We start from the raw sequence: 23559 nt of genomic DNA on the forward strand, positions 1-23559 counted from the left end.
CTATGAAGCTTGAGGTCCTGGGTTCGAATATCGTTGTAGGTAATTAGGTATTAGTGTCATGAACATTACTATTTGTTTCTGATTATGCCTCGTTTTATAACATCTACTCTCTAATTATAATAACTCGCCTTATATAATCACCATTGATACTTTTGAAAATAGTAGATACATAAACTCTTGCATTGTATGTTTGAAAACGTTGATATTGTTTTTTATCAAGTTGATTCTTAGATATTAGGAAAAAAAGCCTAACAGCAAGAGTGTAACTAAACCAATCTTATATTTTTTAAGAGAAACAAATGCGACGACTCGTCCTCCTCCTCCTCCTCCTCGTCATCATCATCGTCATCGTCGTCATCTGAAGAAGATGACAAGAGATGTAAAAGCGTAAGTAATTATACTCTGGAAAACCCACCTTGTCAGTAGAAAAAGGCGCGAAATTCAAGTTTTCTGAGGCATACATTTCGCGCCTACTTTTATTAAATTTGCCGCCTTTTTCTACTGACGGAAATGGCTTGCCAAACTATATTTACATTTATTGGGATTTAGATTAAATTTTACATTCCTAGACGTCAAGCCTGTCTTGCTTTAAAAAAAAAATAGTTTCTAGTTTTACTCACCTAGCGCCACTGTCAATGTAATTTACTTCGTGTATCTTTGGTTAGAAATACCAGTCGAATAAATAAGTGTTATCAGAATTTCTTGCATTTTTATTAAATGGGCTACCGATTTCCTATAAACTATAATAGGTTGTGGGCCCAGCCATTTGATAAAAGTACAAAGAGCAGTGAGCAGGACTCGGTACAGTGAAAATTACGAAGTCATTGTTAACATAACCTCAAAGTATGGATCTCGGCGGACTCAAAATGAATGTGGAACGTTTTGATGGAAATAACTTCCGTCAATGGAAATTTCAAATTAAGTGTGCGCTAAGAGCGAAAGGCATTGATATATCCAAGCCGGAACCAGAGGACAAGAAATAATCATGGTTAAAAAACGACGGCATGGCGATGTTCATTATGACGTCCACCATGGATTACCGGCAAATCGCGCTTATTGAAAACTGTAACAGTGCGTCGCAGATTATGGAGAAACTTGAGTCAATATATGAAAAGAAGTCAGAATTTAACAAAATGTTAGTTCATGAGCAATTTTACCAATATAAAATGAACCCGTCAGATAGTATGGCGCAACACATATCTAAAGTGGAGAGTTTAGCGCAACAACTGAAAGATTGTGACGAGAAGATTAGTGACACGGCCATAATAACAAAAATCATAAGTACTTTGCCGTCTCAGTATCGCTCTGTAAGACAGGCCTGGCTGTCACTGTCTTCAACTCAGCAAACCTTGCAGAACCTGACGGCTCGGTTGATGGACGAGGAAGCCAGCTTAACGGTAGAAGAAAAGACTGACGTAGCACTTGTAACCTCGCAAGATAAAGCGAAACCGAAAAAGAATTCCAGTTCTCACAATGATGAAGATAAGCGTCATCGCTTCATTTGTTATCACTGCAACAAGCGGGGGCATTTCGCCAGAGATTGTAGATCTAAAAAGAAATCATACAACAAACCAAATGGTAATATGTTGGCATTTCATGTGGAAGAGTGTTTAAATTTATCAGAAGAATCTGAAGATGTTTTTCTGCTTGATAGCGGCGCTTCATTACATACAACTTTTAGAAAAGATTTCTTTTTGAAACTGGATCTATACAGTGATAATGACAACAGATATGTGAAACTAGGAAACAAACAGAACCTGAAAGTGTATGGAATAGGTACCATAATTATAAAGAAGTGCTTGAACGGCCAGTGGGAGGAAAATATGCTCAAAGATGTTTTATGGGTACCTGAGTTAAAGAGGAATTTGTTTTCAGAGGGTGCAATAATGAAATATAATTATGTGATAATTAAGAAGAATGATTCTGCCCTTATCTACAAAGACGATGAAGTTGTTCTAACTGCAACTAAAAAGTATAATAACTTGTATGAGATGAACTTTAAAGTTGTGACAAGTGCAAGTTGTAATGCAGTGCATGTGCCAGTGAACAATCTTAAGGTTTGGCACGAGAGACTTGGACATTTGAATGTGAAAGAAATACAAAAAATGGTGAAAAGTGAACTTATACAGTGTAAAGACATAAGTGATGAAAAATTTGTATGTGAAGGCTGCATGTATGGGAAACAAAGTCGCCTCCCATTCCATGCTTCGCGCCGAGGTGAGCAGTGTCCTGGAGACCTGGTCTACAGTGATGTTTGTGGACCTATGAGTGAATCATCTGTGCAAGGTATGGTGTACTTTGTCTTGTTTAAAGATGCAGCCTCAAGCTTTTTATATGTATGTTTTATGAGGCATAAAAGTGAGGTTTTGGAACATTTTAAGACTTTTAATGCCATTATTTGGAACAAGTTTGGCCACAACATACGCATCCTGCATACTGACAATGGTAAGGAGTATGTGAACAATGAGTTTAAGAACTACCTTAACCAAAATGGCATCCAGCATGAACGCACAGCACCTTATACGCCCCAACAAAACTCTCGAGCAGAGAGAGAACTACGTACAATTGTTGAAAGTGCACGATCAATGCTGTATAGCCGCAATCTGCCAATGAGTTTATGGGCAGAAGCTGTCGGATGTGCAGTATACATACTGAACAGGACGACTTCAACACAAACACCAGATAAGTCACCGTTTGAGATTTGGTATGGCGAAAAACCAAATCTGCAACACCTCAGAATATTTGGATCTTGTGGTTTTGTTCATGTTCCTGATGCATGTAGAACAAAACTTGAAAAGAAAAGTAATAAACTGTACTTAGTTGGTTATGAAAATGAAAATTACAGGATGTATGATCCAAATACCAAGAAGATAAAAGTGACACGTGATGTTATATTTGATGAAACTTGCAGTGACAATATTGTGAACAAACCTGCCCGGATTGAAATCGAAGAGACAAACAATGATTGTCCCTTAGTACCTCTGACTACTTCTACTCCGACATCCACTCCGCCAAGAGTTGAAACTTCAACTGCAGCTGCAGATGATAGTTTGAAGAGCTGCAATGATGATGGTGACATTACTTTTGAACCGGCTCAGACAGTTGACACACCTGAAGTGAGATCCCCTATACTACTGAGACCGAGGAAGAATATCCATTTTGAAGAAGTCAACTTTACTGAATACCCGGTGCCCTCAACATATGAGGAAGCAATGAACAGCTCTGATGCAATGAAATGGAGGGAAGCAATTAATGAAGAGCTTAAGGCACACGTGGATAACAATACGTGGACGATAGTTGATAAAGAAGCTGGTAAGAAGCCTATGACATCAAAGTGGGTGTTCAATATCAAACAGGACCGAGAAGGCAATATTGAAAGGTATAAAGCTCGACTATGTGCTCGAGGTTTCACACAAATTAAAAATGTTGACTACACAGAGACCTTCTCCCCGACTACTCGATATGATTCAATTAGAGTCTTACTAAGCTTGGCTGCAAAGCATAATTATAAAATTGTTCAATTTGATGTTAAAACAGCTTTTTTGTATGGGGAGCTTGAAGAAGAAATTTTTATGGAAATTCCACTAGGCGTGCATGTAGAAAATAAAAGTAAAGTTTGCAAACTGAATAGGTCTCTGTATGGACTGAAGCAGGCGTCCCGGTGTTGGAATGCAAAGTTTACCAATTTCCTTAAGTCCTATGGATTTACACAAACAGAATCTGACCATTGTGTATTTACAGGTTGCACAAATGGTGTTAAAATATTGTTAATTATATATGTTGATGATGGTCTCATGTTTTGTTGTTGTGAAGAGACTTTGGGCTTGATTATTGAAGCTCTAAAAACCAATTTTTGTGTAAGAATCTTAGATCTTAATTATTTTGTTGGACTAGAAATAGTTAAGAGTGAGTATTCCATTCGCATCACTCAAAAGAAATATATAGAACGGATCATTCAAAGATTTAATATGTCAGATGCTCATTCCTGCTCTACGCCAGCAGACCCAAATGTGCTATTAACAAATTGCAGTAATAATGGCGAGGCAGTAAGTTTTCCTTTTAGAGAGGCAGTAGGCTCATTGTTATTTTTGGCCTCAGTGTCTCGTCCGGACATTTCATTTGCAGTAAATATTGTATGTCGTTATGTCAATAACCCAAGCATAGAGCATGTAAAAGCTGTAAAAGCGTATTTTAAGATACCTAATAGCAACCAAACACATTGGTATAGAGTATAAAGGAAACTCAGGCCTGGTTGGTTACTGCGATTCAGACTATGCAAGTGACACTGAATCAAGGAAATCCACCAGTGGATATATTTTCTTATTGAATAATGGTCCAATTATATGGGCCAGTAGAAAACAACAAACCATTGCCTTGTCTACAATGGAAGCTGAATTTATGGCTGCCTGTGAAGCCACAAAACAATTTTTATGGATAAGACAATTATTGATTGACTTAGGTGAATCTCTTAATAATATGACTCTGTTGGTGGATAACCAAGCTGCTATTAAATTAATAAGCAACCCGGTGTTTCATCAACGATCGAAACACATTGATGTAAAGTACAAGTTTATTCGTGAGAAGGTAGAGCAAGGATTGTTAAAAATCCAATATGTTCAAAGCTCAAACCAGTTAGCTGATTTTCTAACAAAAGCTCTGACACCTCAAAAATTTTGTCTCAATAGAGATTTGGTACTTTCTTAGGCTAGTATAGTAGTAGTATAGAATATAATGGTCTATTTAAGTGTATCAAGACCGGTGAGATGTATTGAAAATGTAAAATTAGTGGGAGTATTGGGATTTAGATTAAATTTTACATTCCTAGACGTCAAGCCTGTCTTGCTTTAAAAAAAAAAAATAGTTTCTAGTTTTACTCACCTAGCGCCACTGTCAATGTAATTTACTTCGTGTATCTTTGGTTAGAAATACCAGTCGAATAAATAAGTGTTATCAGAATTTCTTGCATTTTTATTAAATGGGCTACCGATTTCCTATAAACTATAATAACATTTTTAGATAAAAAACTAAAGTGTTTACCTAAAGGTTCGAGACATACAACCATTACTATTTAGGTAAGCACCTACACAGTTTGTGCCAGGGGCACATTAAACGTCGGCTTTTACTTATTTAATACTACTTTAAAAGTAAGTAGGTAGGTAGGTAGGTAGGTAGTTTTTAGGGTTCCGTAGCCAAATGGAAAAAACGGAACCCTTATGGATTCGTCATGTCTGTCTGTCTGTCCGTCCATCCGTACGTCATAGCCACTTTTTTCCGAAACTATAAGAACTATACTGTTCAAACTTGTTAAGTAGATGTATTCTGTGAACCGCATTAAGATAATAAATCTTGGGGGTTCCCCATACTTAGAACTGAAACTCAAAAATGTTTTTTTCATCAAACCCATACGTGTGGGGTATATGGATAGGTCTTCAAAAATGATATTGAGGTTTCTAATATCATTTTTTTCTAAACTGAATAGTTTGCGCGAGAGACACTTCCAAAGTGGTAAAATGTGCCCCCCCCCCCCCCCGAAAATGCAAACTTCCACCGAAAATTGGTTTGAACGAGATCTAGTAAGTAGTTTTTTTTTTAATACGTCATAAATCCCCTAAATACGGATACGGAACCCTTCATAGGCGAGTCCGACTCGCATTGGCCACTTTTTAGGGTTCCGTACCCAAAGGGTAAAAACGGGACCCTATTACTAAGACTCCGCTGTCCGTCCGTCCGTCCGTCCGTCTTTCACCAGGCTGTATCTCATGAACCGTTATAGCTAGACAGTTGAAATTTTCACAGATGATGTATTTCTGTTGCCGCTATAACAACAAATACTAAAAACAGAATAAAATAAAGATTTAAGTGGGGCTCCCATACAACAAACGTGATTTTTGACCGAAGTTAAGCAACGTCGGGCGGGGTCAGTACTTGGATGGGTGACCGTTTTTTTGCTTGTTTTGCTCTATTTTTTGTTGATGGTGCGGAACCCTCCGTGCGCGAGTCCGACTCGTACTTGGCCGGTTTTTTTTTAGATTTACCTACGCTTGTTTTACTTCTACCTACATATTCAAAGAAATCTTAGGTAATAGGTATCAAGTCGTTAAGTAAATATTTTTTTAATACAGTTGCTCAAAAAGTGCTACTTTACGTAGCTGTTTAGCGTGCGGAAAGTTGGTTATCTCGAACTAGTGCTTTTTACTTTTCCAATTTTTTTAAATTTATACTTGTTCCAATTCACGACTACTTATTGATGAGTGTTAATATTAGTTTCCTTTAAACGTCGTAATCAGCATAAAAACCTACCGTTAATGTAAGAATACGAAAAATATTACATATTTCATATTTAATTACTTACCTCTTCATCAATATAACACGTTTATTTTTTAATATTCAATATTGAAAATTCCGTTCTTAATAAGTTGACTGAATGGAACGGAATAGCTGCCAAACGCCCATAGATATAATATACTTAAAGACGACGTCTAACCGAGCTGTCACTGTTACCACTTTTGTTTAGTGTACGATTAACAATGTTTTTCTTATTTTTTCGCAACTGTATTAAAAAACGTCGTTCTGTTATATACACTCATAATTATTTTGCTTACCAGGTAAAACTAAAATGTAGGTGAAGCATTGACAGCAATATTACTGTATAAAAATTCGAATAATAGTAAAAACATTGTCATTCGTAATTTACTCTTTAACATAGATCTAATAACATTCTAATTCTAAATCTTTTAGTGTGTAAGTTTGTGCAGTGTATTTTGGTTGAATAAACTGTTTGGGTTGAATTCAAGAGTTTTCTTCAAAACTCCAACGGAGGCTGCCTTATAACAAATTGGTGGCAGCGGTGGGATGACATAAGAGACTGACAGAGGTCTCGTCATTCCGAACTCAAAGGACAGCTTCCAGATCAACGGTTAGTCTCAGCACTGTCGCTGAGCCCGCATCGCAACCCCGGATCGACGATCAGCCTCGGCAACCTAGCCGAGCCCGCATTCGGAACACAAACAACATATCAACCCCACTCGCACTGCTCCAGGTCGACGATCAGTCTAGTGACTCTGTTGGATTCACTAGCCCGCACTTATCCCATCTTGGACACCTGCACGTTTCGAGACAACGTGACACCTCTACTACCTACGTAGTTCGCCGTGTGCAACCTCAATACGACGCATCGTGTGGCCGGTCATCAACCCGTTCGTTGCCGAGTGTCTGCGCATCGTCAGCATTCTGTGAGTTTAATTCAATTATTCGTGAAAGTAACTATATAATTCCTTCAAATTCAAACTAAAAGTGCATTCAAGTGATTATTTCAACAATTTCTATGAACAATTAGTTACTATTTTTACTCTTAGTATGATAATTAATTCTATTTTTAACATTTACTGATGTTCTGAACGGCATAATTAATGAGTAATCTTAAAATAGAGGACATAACCGAGGAATCTGACGAATATCAATCGGGTGCTGAGCATACCGATCCGAATTCTACCGCGCTTGAATTAAAAGTAAATCAAACTTCTCCGAAGCTCCAAAAACCCAAAATGAGTGACAAAATTACTCTATCCTTCTTAACTAAATTCATTAAACCCTACAACGGAGATCGCGAGTCCCTACCGGCATTCTTGACAAATTGCGAAAATGCTATAAGCTTAGCCAGTTCAGAACAGCAGAATGTTCTATGTAAATTTATTTTGTCACAACTCGAAGGTAAGGCCCAAATGGCCTGCTGCCTGAAGACCTTCAATACATGGGCTGAAATTAAACAATTTCTCAAAACAACATTCGGTGAAAAGAAACATTCTACACATCTTCTTCTAGAGCTTCAGAATTGTAAACAAAATATTTCGGAATCAGTAACGGAATATTCACTACGCATAGAATCGTGCTTGACTCGAATTCTCGCCGATATACAATACTCTTGCACGGTTGCCAAGGAACTTCCAGGACGCGTAGCTGCCATGGAAGATCTTGCGCTTAACACATTCCTGCTCGGATTAAATCCCAACTTTTCATCTATAGTTAGGTGTCACAACCCCTCAAATCTTAACGATGGAATTTCATTTGCAGTTGAGGAAGAAAAAATATTTAATCTCAAGCGAACTAATACTAAGGCGGTCAAAATATGTGATGTTTGCCACAAATCAGGGCACTCATCATCTGAATGTTTTCGCGCTAGAAAGGAGCGAAATTCCTTCCATGTCCGACCTCAACTCCCTCCAAATCCAACCGGTCAGCCCTCTACTAGTTCACAGACTCAATCTCATTTTCAATTTCCAAACGAACCAAAAATTTGCGCCTATTGCAAAAATATAGGTCATCACATTAGTGAATGTCGTAAAAGACAATACAATAATAACCTTCGCCTAAGCAACTCAGCTGATTCACCGCAAATAGCTGACTCACGGCCTCAGATTTCCAGTGTAAGTTCACGTAACACTCAAGTAAACACATATCCATGCGAAACATGTTATGATCATTTAAACTAAATACGATTCCGGTTTCGTGTCTACCGGAATCGCGTACTTCTCATGACACGTTCACTGTCTCCCACGCCGGTTCCCAGCATCAAAAACGTTTGCCACCCATTACCTATACATCGCCCAATCGAAGCCACACTGAATCTCATACTAAATCTCGCACTGTATCTTGTACCAAATCTCTCACTGAATCTTATACTAAATCTCCCACTGTATCTTGTACCAAATCTCTCACTGAATCTTATACTAACTCTCCCACTGTATCTCGTACCAAATCTCTCACTGAATCTTATACTAACTCTCCCACTGTATCTTGTACCAAATCTCTCACTGAATCTTATACCAACTCTCCCACTGTATCTTGTACGAAACCTCTCACTGAATCTTTTACTAATTCTCCCACTATATCTTGTCCTAAATCCGTCACTGAATCTTATAATAACTTCCCCACTGCATCTTGTGCCAAATCTCCCGTTATTTCTCGAACTAATTCTTCCACTGAATCTAGCCATAAGGTGGTCAAAACGGACTGCTCTCATTCCTATCAAGAGTTGAATGCACCCCATGATCCAGTTAATCACGAACAACCTACCAATTCTTTCGCTGATCCTTGTGCAGAAACGATTACCAGGACATACTCTGATGTTGTCTCTAATTCCAAATCCTGTAAAGAAGAACTTACAGCGGAATCTTTTCCTCCTCAACCCTTGCCATTGTCTGAAAATAAATTGGAAGCCAATAGTATTAGCCGTCCTATACCCTGCTATGAAATTAAGTCATTAAAAGGAAAAATATCCTTACCACATACTTATTTAAATACTCCCTACTCCAATATAACTCTCTGCTTTCTGTTGGACACAGGATCTAGTGTAAGTATTGTTAAATACTCCAGTTTAGAACAGAAACCCCCACTCTCGCCTGAAATTATTAAATTGAAAGGTATTAACGACTCTGACTCCTACTGTGAGACTCTAGGTTCCCTACAATTAGGACTCTGTCTTACAAATCAAACAATTCACTACGAATTTCACGCTATTAAAGACGAGATAAATCTCAAATACGACGGTATCATAGGTAACGATTTCTTTAAATTTTATGACGCAAATATAGATTACAAAACAGACTCTATTTCATTAAATGGTCAGCAATTACAAATTTATTTCAGTCAGCCTTCTTACATAATTCCTGCTAGATCGGAAAGTGTAATTGAATGCGGTATTTCCAACTCTGTCTTAGAATTAAATGGAAAAAATGAAGGATTAGTATTAGACCATATGTTTTGTGAGGGTGTGTATTTAGCCAACTGCCTAGTCGCCATAAAACAGAATAAACGCGTTAATGTATCTATTTTAAATACCACTGATTCCCCGGTCGAGATAAAGGACCTCAAGGTAAAGATTACTCCAATCGACTACTCCGTCTTTATAGAAAACCCCGCTGAATCTGTCATGAACCTAAATCATGCACCGTCAACGCCAACTAACCGCGTCCAACGTGTATTAGATCTCATTCGTCACACTCATCTAAATTCAGAAGAAAAGAAATCTTTGCTTGATTGCTGCAGTAGATACGCTGATATTTTTTATCTCGAAGGAGACCCTTTGACTCATACTAACGCCCTACAGCATTCAATAAATACAGGCAACGCCCCGCCAATTAATGCTAAGTCTTACAGATTCCCCGAATGCCACCGTCAAGAAGTTGATAAACAAATCAAAAAAATGCTTGACCAAAATATAATTCAACCTTCCATATCCCCTTGGAGTGCACCAGTCTGGATTGTACCAAAAAAGGCTGATGCATCAGGCCAAAAAAAGTGGCGATTGGTTATCGATTACAGGCGCCTTAATGACGTCACTATAACTGAGATCTATCCAATACCCCTCATAACCGATATATTGGATCAACTAGGCAACTCTAAATATTTCTCAACTTTGGACCTGGTGTCTGGATTTCATCAAATTAAGATGGACCCCTCTGACTCAGCTAAAACTGGTTTTACTGTTCTTAATCCTAATGGAATTTCAGGCCACTTCGAGTTTTTAAGAATGCCGTTCGGCCTGAAAAATGCACCTTCCACCTTCCAGCGTCTCATGAATCTAGCCCTTTCAGGTCTACAAGGCCTACATTGTTATATATACTTGGATGACTGCATAATATACTCCCATGATCTTGAAAGTCACGTCAAGAAATTGCAACTTGTATTTGATAGATTCCGTGAATTTAATTTAAAGCTCCAACCTGACAAATGTGAATTTCTACGTCGCGAAGTGACTTATTTAGGTCACGTAATCACTGACAAAGGCGTGCATCCTAATCCCGACAAAGTAAAAGCCGTCACTGAGTTCCCAGTCCCTCGCAATTCTAAAGAGATCAAATCATTTCTCGGCCTAGCAGGTTACTACCGCAGATTCATAGATGGCTTTTCCAAAATAACAAAACCCCTCACCTCTCTCTTAAAAAAGGACGCCGTATTTAATTGGTCCTCTGAACAAGATTTAGCTTTCAACAACCTGAAAGAAAAACTTACCACGGCACCTCTACTTCAGTACCCCGATTTCTCCAAATCTTTCGTTGTGACTTCAGATGCTAGTAACAGTGCCCTTGGAGCTGTACTCTCTCAAGGTCCCATAGGACGAGATCTTCCAATCGCCTACGCGTCTCGTACTATGAACAAAGCCGAATGTAACTACTCCACCACAGAAAAAGAGCTTTTAGGCATTATCTTCGCTGTAAAATGTTTCCGTCCTTATTTGTATGGTAATAAATTTCAAATTGTCACCGACCATCGCCCACTAACTTGGCTTTTCAACGTAAAAGACCCTGGCAGTAGACTTATTCGATGGAGATTAAAATTGGAGGAATACGACTATGAAGTCGTTTATAAACCAGGGAAACTTAATTCTAATGCCGACGCTCTTTCCAGAATCCCAATTCATGCCTTAACTCGCAGTCAGAGCCGAAATCAAAGTCAAATTCCTAATACTACATTCCAATGTCCCTATGAACAGTTCATCAAAGCCCAGTCTAACAAATCCACGGAAAGGTATAATACAAACATAAAAGAATATTCCGAAACCTTAGTCAAAACTAAATTGAACTCAATCGCATGCCCTGCTTCTCTTGATTTTGACTCTTCTATGCCTTATATCGAAGAAATTTTATCTGAAATCCCGAATCAAGAAGACCTCCAAAATACTGAACGTCAACCTGAAACCGTCCTACCATTTCCCAGTAGTAATAAGATGTATTACTTCCTATTGACTAAAGTCCATCACTATGATGAGACAAATTACAAAACTATTTTTAACTTACTACAATCGCTACGAGATATCATATTACAAAACAACCCGACACTCACAGACTTGGCGGTGTCGGACTTTACGGAGCCATTTACAAACATTTCTTATGCTAAAATCTATAATATGATTGCATATGTGTTTCACAATACTAACATAACTATACACATTTACAAAAACAAAATAATCTATCCTACACCTGCAGAAATTCCTCAAATCCTTAAAGAAAACCATAACTCCACAGTCGCTGGACACCCCGGAATCAATAGAATGTTTAATCGGATTAAGGCTTCTTACTATTGGAAAACAATGCGCAAAGATATCGAAGACTATGTTAAGTCATGCAAGCTATGCCAAATTAATAAACCCTTAAGAAAATGTAATGTAGCCCCAATGGTAATAACATCCTCGAGCACCAAACCATTTGAACGACTAGCTCTAGATATAGTTGGCACCCTTCCAGAAGCTGGTGTTCAAAAATTTAGGTATATCCTGACTCTCCAAGATGATCTTACCAAATTTTCATGCGCGTACCCACAGGTCACCGCCACGAGCGAGGAAGTTGCTCGTAATCTAGTTCATTTCATGGCTCTATTTGGAATCCCAAAAATGATCCTAACTGACCTTGGCACGTGTTTTACCTCAGAATTATTTAAACAAATAACCAATATTTTTAAAATTAAGCCCCTATTTTCCACCCCTTATCACCCAATGACAAATGGTGCCCTTGAACGCAGCCATTCGACCTTGAAGGAATATTTAAAATCATTTGTGAATGAAAACCATTCCGATTGGCACAGCTATCTATTTACGGCTATCCTATGTTATAATACTACCCCACACAGTACCACTCAATACACTCCATATGAACTTCTGTATGGCCACAAACCTCATATTCCTAATTCCCTATACGATACCAGTGACAGTCTCACTTACGACGAATATGTCCGAGCGCTACAGTACCGTATGCGATGTAGTCGAGAAAAGGCCCTCGAATACATTCTTAAAAGCAAGGAAACCTCTAAGCGATACTACGACTCACCCTCTCGTGAAACTTCTTACAAAGTTGGCGACCTTGTTTATCTAAAACAACACCACAGGCTTCGAAAAGCCTTATCCCCTATTTGGAAAGGGCCGTACAAAATAGCTAAAGTTCATAATAAAAATAACGTCACTCTCTGTATTAACCGCCGCCATACTAAATATCACGTAAATGAGATAAAGCCTGCCCATCCTTGAATACAACCTAATTCTCAACCCCTCCTGCATAGATCATTTCAACTCAACCATTTCCATATTAAATTCTAATAGAATAAAATAAACTCACATCTAGAACACATGACTCAGGCCCTATCTCAAGTTACAAAAGTAAATTAACAACTAACCTACATGTCGCGTGTCAACCACCTTGTAAATGTAATTGAGAGCTCATTACTCACGATCTCCAATTACTTAGATTCTATTTTAAATGCTATTTTATTTTCTAAATAAAACCATCCTTCACCGTTATACCTATCACGAACTAACTGCGTTATACCTACTTTATTAGATAACCTAAACATTTGCACCACAGTGAATAGTGAATATTCCATCTGTCCTCTTTTAACTACCTATTTATTTCAGCATCAGTAACCCATGTTGTAAAACTCTTCTTTTCACCGAAATTCTCAAATCTGTACCAAAAGTATGTAACAAATTGATTTCTTGTGATGTCGATATTTGGCATGTACTTACTGTTAGTTAGTAAGTACTTTTGTTCAATAAATGTATTTTTGTTCAATTAAAACCCTGTCACTTAGCTGTAAAATGTAATGACAACATCAATGACTATTTTGTGTCGGTACAGGAATTCTCAATCTTACTTCATATAATATAGAAATTACTTCTCTAGGGTAACACTAACTTCAGTTGCTTTTATTATAATTTATTTAGTTGTCAAATGTACCAAGCGCTTCTGCTAAACATAACTAGCTTTAGTATAGAATAGAATAAGATTAACTATGTATAAGTATAATAAGTCATTGTAATGTATATTCACTAACCATTTACTATTACGTCCTTTTAATGTAATTTTCTCACTCAGCTTCATCTATTCAAGATAAAGCCTCGTCTTATCGGGGGGCCTGTTATATACACTCATAATTATTTTGCTTACCAGGTAAAACTAAAATGTAGGTGAAGCATTGACAGCAATATTACTGTATAAAAATTCGAATAATAGTAAAAACATTGTCATTCGTAATTTACTCTTTAACATAGATCTAATAACATTCTAATTCTAAATCTTTTAGTGTGTAAGTTTGTGCAGTGTATTTTGGTTGAATAAACTGTTTGGGTTGAATTCAAGAGTTTTCTTCAAAACTCCAACGGAGGCTGCCTTATAACAGTTCGATACACGTGCGGAAATGTCATTCTTCACTCGTCCCGAGTCTTGCCACTCGCCTGCGGCTCGTGGCAAGATATCTCGGTACTCGTGAAGTAATGACATACCTTCCGCACTAGCATCGAAATGTACTATTTTATAATATGCCACTAGATTAAACTACATGCATGGCAAGTAAAAAAAATATTGTGTCAACATTACCTTTTTCTGTAAAAATTGTCTATATCTTATACTTTTTTCGTATTGTATGAAAGTACAGAACTAAGAAATTATGGTATATTTCCGTCATATCTATCACAGTTCTATTAAAAAACATTAATGTTTACAATTCTAACAATGCAGTATTATAAAAATCTATACTGGTTGGTTATTAATGTTTGAATGGCCGTAGTGCACGCAGAACACTCCAGTTTGTTTTGAGAATGGTTCCCGGCGGGTTTCTTCGAGCGAGCCTCAATTGCGGCTCTAATGAGCAATAATGATGAAACGGTACTTCAACTTTTACAGCATTTTTCATATTTCCACTCTAATTTGATTTTAAGGAAGCAATTTTAAGTAGGGAGGTAATTAAATGTCGTATATTTTGAATTTGAATTTAAACTAGTTACCTACTAATCAATATTTTTTCAAAGACTAACACAGACGAAGAGAGGTTTGTTATAAGACGTGATGGTAAAATGTTATGATAACAATTACTGTTGCCATAAGAACACAGGCGCAACTAAACTTCAAACAGAATATTTGAAGTGAAAACTTCTTTAGCGGCGCTGGGCACGTTTTGAGGTGGGGAAAAAATTATAAACTCGAGACAGCGTAAGGCGATCACGTGACCGTAAGGGGCGTAAGGTTTAGATGGCCATTCATAATTTAGATGGCATTTAAATCAATAAAGAAAAACTCAATGTTATTTGACATTTATGTTGCGGACTCCTTTTCAAGACTCTTTACCTATGTTCAAATAATTTGACGTTGTCATGGCAGTATGTAAATAAACATGTCAATGAAAAAGTGTGATCTTGTTTGAGAATGATAATAATATATAATAAATAAATAGAATACCTCCGCTAAACGTATGTATCATATTACCGGGCGTCAGTAACATAGTGAGGTGAGTTTTCACTTCTATCGGCACTCCCGGAGTGCAATCGTTGTTGCTTGTTTTTGCTGCTAGACTAACTGACTTTACTACTTTTATTGACTTCCAGTAAACATCAGCCATCAGCCCATAATAAATCAAATGTTTAATGATAATAGTAGTTTATGCAACAGTGATATAATAAGGGTTCTTAAAATTCAAGGGTCGAAGTTACAAAACGAGACGTAGTCGAGTTTTGTAAAAAAAGACCCGAGAATTTTAAGAACCAATTATGAGCTGTTGTATACATTACTTTTTCTATGACAGCTGCAGCAAAAAAAAAAAAAAAAAAAAAAAAAAAAAAAAAAAAAAAAAAAAAAAAAATGTTATTATTAAAAAAAAAGATTATTAAAAAAAAAGAGTTATTATTTAAAAAAAATTGAGTTATTATTTAAAAAAAAAAGAGTTATTATTTAAAAAAAAAGAGTTATTATTGTAAATGAAAACATACCTCTTTCAATCAAGATGATCGGAACTTGTATCTTTAAAAAAAATAAAGCAGTTGTATTATACTCATAAGATGACTGCTAGCAGTCATCTTATGAGCCTATAGACAAAGCATTCAAATGACATTGCTTTAGATATCACTGTCAGTCATTTAATTGACACATTTAAGTGCTGGAGTAGAAAAATATATAATGAAACGGGTGTCGCAGAGCTTGGCGCAGCGCAGTACCTACTTAACAAGTAGTGTTAAGAGCGCATATTTGTGCAAAACACGAGTTACACGAGTCTTAATATGTCGCCGGCTGCTTAAGTCGCAAACCCCTTAATGCCTTCAAATGGAGTTAAGAAATTTTCGACTTTAGGTACTGTCGACTAAAATTGTGAACCTCTTAACTTCTCGAAGGAATTAAGACTTTAATATTAGCCCATCTTAATTGGTTGCAGGAGGTCTTTGGAGGTTTATTATAAATACTGGAAGGCACTTTAGTTTGTCAATACATTATTTATTATTTAATTTATAAACTTTATAAACACAACATTACATGACGGCGTTTGGAAGTAGAGTAATTGACATTCTCAAGTTTGAATTAAACATCATTCAAACTTGAGCTTCTGTATTCAAATTAAATGTGTCAAGCCAGTGTCGATTGCATATACACCCTCTACATACCAACACACCCCCTCAATCGACTCTGCTTGAAGCATTAATTTACAGCGCTATTCTTTAGTTAAGACAATATTCCAATAAATAATTTCATATAAGTACAATAACCAGAAAAAACATAACACATCCTGTATATTTCCCTCATATTACATCATCCTGTATATTTCCCACATATTACATCACCCTGTATATTTCCCACATATTACATCACCCTGTATATTTCCCACATATTACATACATGTAATCCCCATTCAACAAATACATTACAGTAAATTCTCATTCAACAAGATAAGTACTCAAATATTCCTCCACTCGATACGTCACCACAAATTATCTATAATAAACGTTTTATTCTTCCACTCTTTAATAAATCCTTTATTCTCCTGCTCGACTCATCAACAATAATCCTCTTCTATATTTCCTTTATACTCCCACTCGATTCTTCCATACTAATCATATTATATAAAATAAAACCTTTATTCACCGACTCAACTCTTCAACATCACTAATAATCTATACCTAATAACAATTCTAATACCAATTATAAAATATTAAAATACAGACTTAGAAACAAAAAACTCAAGGATATTTATCAGAAACGATGTAAAATGTACCTATTAAAGGGAATGTTACTCTTCTTCTTTTTTTGGTGGATGAGGTTAAATAATGATTCAGTTACACTTTCTACACTTACACCCCCTTAAGTGAATCATTATTAAGCACCCCCTCAATTTTGAATACACTTTGTTTCTAGAATCCTTGATCCTCAAGTTTTCTTTCAATAAGTATATATTTCTGTATTATAATATAAAAGTTTACACACCCTATAAAAAACTTACATACTACGATATAATATAAAAGAAAAACCCCGACATTTATTCAAAATAGTTATTAACGTTCACTTTAGCCCGCACTTATACTACATTGTCTACACTCAATAGCTCACATTATCACTAAAACACTAATCTTCGTTGACATTTTTCAAATTTTACAGCTGGTAAACTTTTCGTTAGTATATCAGCCAGCTGTGATCCAGTTGGACAGTATTTTACTGTAATCTGATTCTCGTCGATTTTCTCCTTTAGATAATAGTATTTTACGTCTATATGTTTGCTTCTTTTTCCCATGATTCCTTTCTTCATAAGCCAAATCGCAGACTGATTATCCACTCTCATCTCAACTTCGAGTTTTTCTTTGGTTATCTCATAGATCAGATCCCTTACGAACAGTAGTTCCTTACAACATTCTGCTGCTGCTATAAATTCTGCTTCTGTACTGCTTAATGCGACTACTGATTGTTTTCTTGAGCTCCATGCCACTGGTCCACCATTCAGCCAAATCACAAAACCAGAAGTGCTGCGTCTAGTGTCTGGATCTCCCGCAAAATCCGAATCACAATAACCCCTGAGAACTTTATCATCTTTACTAAAGTGAATCCCTTTTTCTGCTGAACCTTTAAGGAATCGCAAAATTGTTTTAGCATTGTTTAAATCATTTAAATTTGGAGAATTTTGATGCCTCGAACAATAACCTACGTGAAAACTAATGTCTGGTCGCGTTTTATTCGAGAGATATAACAATGACCCTATCATCTCGCGGTAAAGCTCATGAGACTTTGTATCAACTTTAACAGATGGATGTTCTTCTATCATAATCGTTGGGCATTTACATTCTTTTGCATTTTCAAGATTAAATTTTTTTATGATTTTCTCACTATATGTCTTCTGAAAAATTTTAATCCCCTTCTTATCTTGCTTTATATCCAAACCTATATAATTAGTTACTTCATCTAAAATTCTTAGTTCGAAGGATTTTTGAATTGTATCTATTATATGCAATAGATCTTCTTCTCTTTCTCCGAGTACTAATCCGTCATCGACATATACTGCAAGGATAATTTTCCTTTCACCTTCCATGACAAAGATGCATTGATCAAGTTTCATTTGTTTAAAACCCATCTTTGTTAAGAACTCTGTAAACTTGATATTCCACATTAGTGGAGCTTGTTTTAAACCATACAAGCTCTTGTTTAGTTTGCATACTTTGCCTTCTTTGTCACTGTAGCCTTTAGGCACCTTCATATATATACATTCCTTCAAGTCTCCATGTAAAAAGGCCGTTTTCACATCAAACTGCTTCATCTTTAGACCTTTCGCTGCCGCAATTGATAATAGAATTCTTAAAGAAGTAGTATTGACTACCGGACTATATGTCTCATCATAATCTATTTTGTACTTTTGTTGAAAGCCCCTTGCAACTAGTCTGGCTTTATACCTACCATCAGACTTGACAGTAAAAATCCACTTGCTAGTAACTAATTTCCTTTCTTTTGCTTCTTGTTCATCCACAAATGACCACGTCTTATTTTCTTCAAGTGATTTAATTTCTTCTTCTATAGCTTGTTTCCATTTGTCCTTTTCTTTTGATTCTATTGCCTCCTCGTAGGTCAACATCGATGCTTCAGTGTCATAATTCATTAAATAATCTTTATATCTATCGGGTAGTCTACGTTCTCTGGCAGGCTGAACTCTTCTATTTTCATTATTATCACTATCATTATTTCGATTACGATTACTTTCAACTCGATTTTCAACTAGTTCAGTATCAACAGGTTCTTCATTTCCATCATAGTATTCTTCATTACTTTCTTCTTCTTCTACTTCTCGGTTTGTTTCACTTTCATTTATTTCAACTTCATTTGTTTCATTGTTATTTGTTTCATTGCCATTTGTTTCGAATTCATTTGTTTCTACTTCATTTGTTCCATCTTCATTTGTTCCACCTTCAATTGTTCCACCTTCAATTGTTCCACCTTCAATTGTTTCACCTTCATTTGTTTCGTCTTCATTTGTTTCGTCTTCACTTGTTTCACTACTCAATCTTCTCAAATGAATATCGCCTTCTCGAACACTCTCCATATTTCTACTACTCATTCTTTTTCTTAACATTTCACCTTCTCGACCTTCATTATTGTTGACTCTACCACCTTGATTTTCTTCCTGTCTATTAACTTCTTTATTTCGTGTTGTGCCTTCCCTAACCGTCTCTTCATTCTCTTCGAATATCTTCCAAAGACCTCTAATGCTTTCATCATTTTCTTCATTTAGATATATACCTTGCTCGTCTTCATTTATTCTTACATCCCTGGCTCTTACAATTGTTTTCGTTTCATCCACCCATATTTTGTAACCATTTCTGATATAGCCAATCAGAATTCCTTTATTACATCTAACTTCTAACTTTCGTACACCTGAGTTTATTTTATAATAGGCTGTTGAACCAAATCTTCTTATATGCGATACATTTGGTTTGAAGCCAAACCACATCTCAGCTGGAGTTTTGTCTTTACCTTCGCTGGGGCTTCTATTTATTAGGAAGCTGGCAGTTGTAAGTGCTTCGCCCCATAGATAGTTTGGAACACGGCCATCGAATATTAATGCTCTAGTTCTTTCTAACAGGGTTCTATTCAGTCTCTCCGCTTTTCCATTCAGTTGCGGCGTGTAGGGTATTGTTAGATCTAGAATTATTCCTTTAGAGTTGCACCAAGACATTAGATTATTGTTCGAGTATTCGCGTCCATTATCGCATCTTATTTTTTTCACTTTTGAATTGAAATGATTTTCCGCTAAAGTCACAAACTGTTTTATTTTGTCAAAGGCTTCACTTTTAAAAGTAATTAAATAAACGACACAAAAATGTGTAAAGTCATCTAGGAAAGTAATAAAATATTTTTTGTTATCCCAAGTGGGAGTTTCTATTGGACCGCAAACATCCGTATGAATTATTTCCAAAGGGAATTTAGCTTGAATTCTATTGTTTTTGAAAGGTTTTCTAGTCATTTTCGCTTTGACACATATTTCGCAAAAATGTTCTTGATTTGCCCCCCCAATTTTAATACCGTTTACCAATTTAGCTAGACGCGGCACATCCGATACGTGACCGAGCCGGCGATGCCAGATATCGACATTCTCGGAGAACAATACCTCTCGAACGATATTTGCAGAAAATTCTGTTTCATAGAGACCGTTTCTAGTTTTATAACCAGTAAGAATAATATTATTATGTTTCTTTACAGATACCTTATTTCCAGCGAAGAGTACAGATGCACCGTGATCAGTGATTGAACTTACAGATATCAGGTTTCTAGAAATTGCAGGAACATATAGTACATCTTCCAGTTCAAAACCATTTGTGTTGACTGTACCTATTGCTTGAGCGACGAGGTTCTCTGCATTGGCACATCTTATATCTACATTTATATTTTCTGTGGAATTTATGATATCATTATTGTAAAACATGTGGGAAGAAACACCTGAATCAATTATAGCTCTAGTACTAGTCGTGTGTTTTATTTGTTCACTCACCAGGCTGAACGTACGGCAAAACCTTTCAATGTGTCCCTTCCTATTACATTTCCTGCATATTTTTGTAGAAAAACATTCACTGGAAGTGTGTCCACTTTTATTGCAAATGGTGCACTTTTTATTAAAGCAGAATCTCGCAATATGACCTGGTTGATTACAGTTAAAGTACTTCTTTTCATTACTTTTCATGGCCTCTTCTGTTTGTGGAAGTATTTCTGAAGGACTACTATCAAATAGCTTAAGTTCTTTTTGAATACGTTCAATGAGAGTATGTATGGTTTGATCAGATTTTGGAGTTACCTCCCATACAGTTCTAAAGAAATTTAAATTAGCTGGTAAGATTGTTAAAATCTTTTGTATAAGCATGTCATCATTTATTTTATTTGTGGTAGACTGTAGTTCGAAACACATATTTTGAAGTTTGCTAATATCCTGAAGTATATCTCCGCTGAATTTATAGTTGTAGAATTCAATTACCTTTAGGTGGCTGTCTTTTTCCACTTTGTAATTAAAGACAACATCTAACTTATCGAAGATATCCTTTGTAGTTGAGCAATTAATAACATAATGTAAGATATTCTCATCTATTGATTTTAAAATAAAATATTTAGCCTTTGCGGCTTTACCTTTATCTTCGCTGTCTTCTCCAACTCCTTTGGCGTCCAGAAATAATTTTGCTAATTTACGCCACGTAGGATAGGAGGAATTTAAATTTAATTTGTTTAGGCAATCAATATTCTCCATCATTTAAAATTACGTACGGTTTACTGAAACGTCAAACTGGTTGCTAGCCTTATTTTGTAAACAACTCCGTTGCTAGGCTTATCTTCTGAAATATTTGTGTACGAAAGCTGAATCGTTTTCCTGAAACACTAAAATTACTTATTTTACTTTATCTTGTGGGCTCCATAACCTCTTAATTGGTTGCAGGAGGTCTTTGGAGGTTTATTATAAATACTGGAAGGCACTTTAGTTTGTCAATACATTATTTATTATTTAATTTATAAACTTTATAAACACAACATTACATGACGGCGTTTGGAAGTAGAGTAATTGACATTCTCAAGTTTGAATTAAACATCATTCAAACTTGAGCTTCTGTATTCAAATTAAATGTGTCAAGCCAGTGTCGATTGCATATACACCCTCTACATACCAACAGCCCACGATATATCGTAGCTAGAAAGCAATAATGCTGTAACCAGCAATACAATAGGCTACATGACTAATTTTTTTTATGGTATCAATCGATCGGGTTTGTTTTTAGGATCAAATGTCTATATGGGACCCATTGCATTAAAGTAACACAAAAGTCAGAAATTGTAGTCAAAGTCCGACAGTCGCACTTCACTCGCGAAACGCCCTATACAAAACGGCCAAAGGCCGTGACGTCATCGCCCATCTTGTAGTATGGACAAAACAAGAAAATTGCGTTTTTGTCGGTGAAATATTGCGTTTATGTATATAGTTGCTATACAATATTTTTTTGGATGAAATGTAAGGAATCGAATGGTACCCTTACTTTTATCGTTTTTGGAAGTTAAAAAAAACTTAAATTTTGAGATTTTCCGGTCCTGTAACTTTGTAATTTTTCAATATTTTATTTTAATATCCACATTATTGTGATAAATTGCTCGTTTGCTATCTATTTTACTAGATTTTGTTATAAAATTCAACATGTGTCATCATCCCTACTGTAGTGCGGGTTACAGCATTATTGCTTTCCAGCAACGATATGCTTCAGAATGTTATCGAAATGCGGACAGTCTGTGATTCAAGAACCATTACGTTTCAGGGGCACGGCAAGAAGGATGATTCATCGTCATCCTCATCCTCATCTTCGTCGTCATCCTCATCGTCGTCTGAGGAAGACAGCAAGAACAACGAAGTGGATTGTGATGATTCCAACGAAAAGTCGAGCCATCACGTCAGTATTGATAATTACATACCTACATTTGTTACTTGAGCATTTCTCAAATAATTTGTACATTTCGATTACATCTTAGATTTCTAAAAAAATTGGTATGCTGGTAAAATACATGAAGCTGAACAATTTCCACCATATTTCCCAAAATGTCCAAGAAAGTTTGTATGAAACGTTCCTTTTTTGTTATCAAATGTGTAAGGAAATCTGGTAACAAAAAAGGATGTTTCATAGAAACTTTCTGGGACATTTTGGGAAATATGGTGGAAATTGTTCAGCTTCAGGATCAGATTCATAATAAAATTATCGACCGGATGCCGGTTTAACCATAATATAATGACATACCTAATTGATATTATGTACTTGTTTCAGCACAAGAAGTCGAGGCACATGAGGCGATGCGGAAAGAACTAGTCGAAGAGAATTTGGTGTCGATTTTTATCAGATAACGCTGTTCACTGTCTACTACAATTAAAGTTATGCACCTCGTCATTCGTTCAGTTTCGAGTTCACACACAATGAAATAGAAAATTTACTATTTTAATTAAGCTAGAAGATATTACGGACGAAAATGCCGAGTGCAAAACTTGAAACCTAGAACTGTCAATTCAATATGATTTGAAATAAACACAATGTGCATAGTTAATTAATGTTTAATTTTAATGTTCTCATTCTTTATCTGAACGGAAGATTTCAACAATAAGTACCTATACATTTTTTTTTAAATGTCATTATGGAGACGCTCGGATGGCAACTGAAGTTGCAGGCGTCCATAGGCTACGGTGACTGCTTACCATCATGCGGTCAGTATGCTTGTTTGCCACCGACGTGGTATTGAAAAAAAATACTGGTGACATTGCTGC

General features: G+C 36.2%; 2 long non-coding RNA genes across 2 annotated transcripts in view; one reads left to right on the forward strand and one right to left on the reverse strand.

Moving 5' to 3' along the window:
- The window catches only part of LOC134662858 (uncharacterized), a 310694-nt gene extending 305277 nt beyond the window's left edge, over window positions 1–5417 (reverse strand). Inside the window, exon 1 of the long non-coding RNA XR_010098090.1 lies at window positions 5401–5417. This is a non-coding gene — a long non-coding RNA (uncharacterized LOC134662858). The remainder of the gene's footprint in view (window positions 1–5400) is intronic.
- LOC134662850 (uncharacterized) lies at window positions 283–23200 on the forward strand. Its single transcript, XR_010098083.1, has 3 exons — window positions 283–387; window positions 22568–22699; window positions 23069–23200. It is a non-coding gene; the product is annotated as an uncharacterized LOC134662850 (long non-coding RNA).
- The last annotated feature ends 359 nt before the right edge of the window (window positions 23201–23559 follow it).

Source organism: Cydia amplana, chromosome 3, assembly GCF_948474715.1.
Source record: "Cydia amplana chromosome 3, ilCydAmpl1.1, whole genome shotgun sequence".
NCBI lineage: Eukaryota > Metazoa > Arthropoda > Insecta > Lepidoptera > Tortricidae > Cydia > Cydia amplana.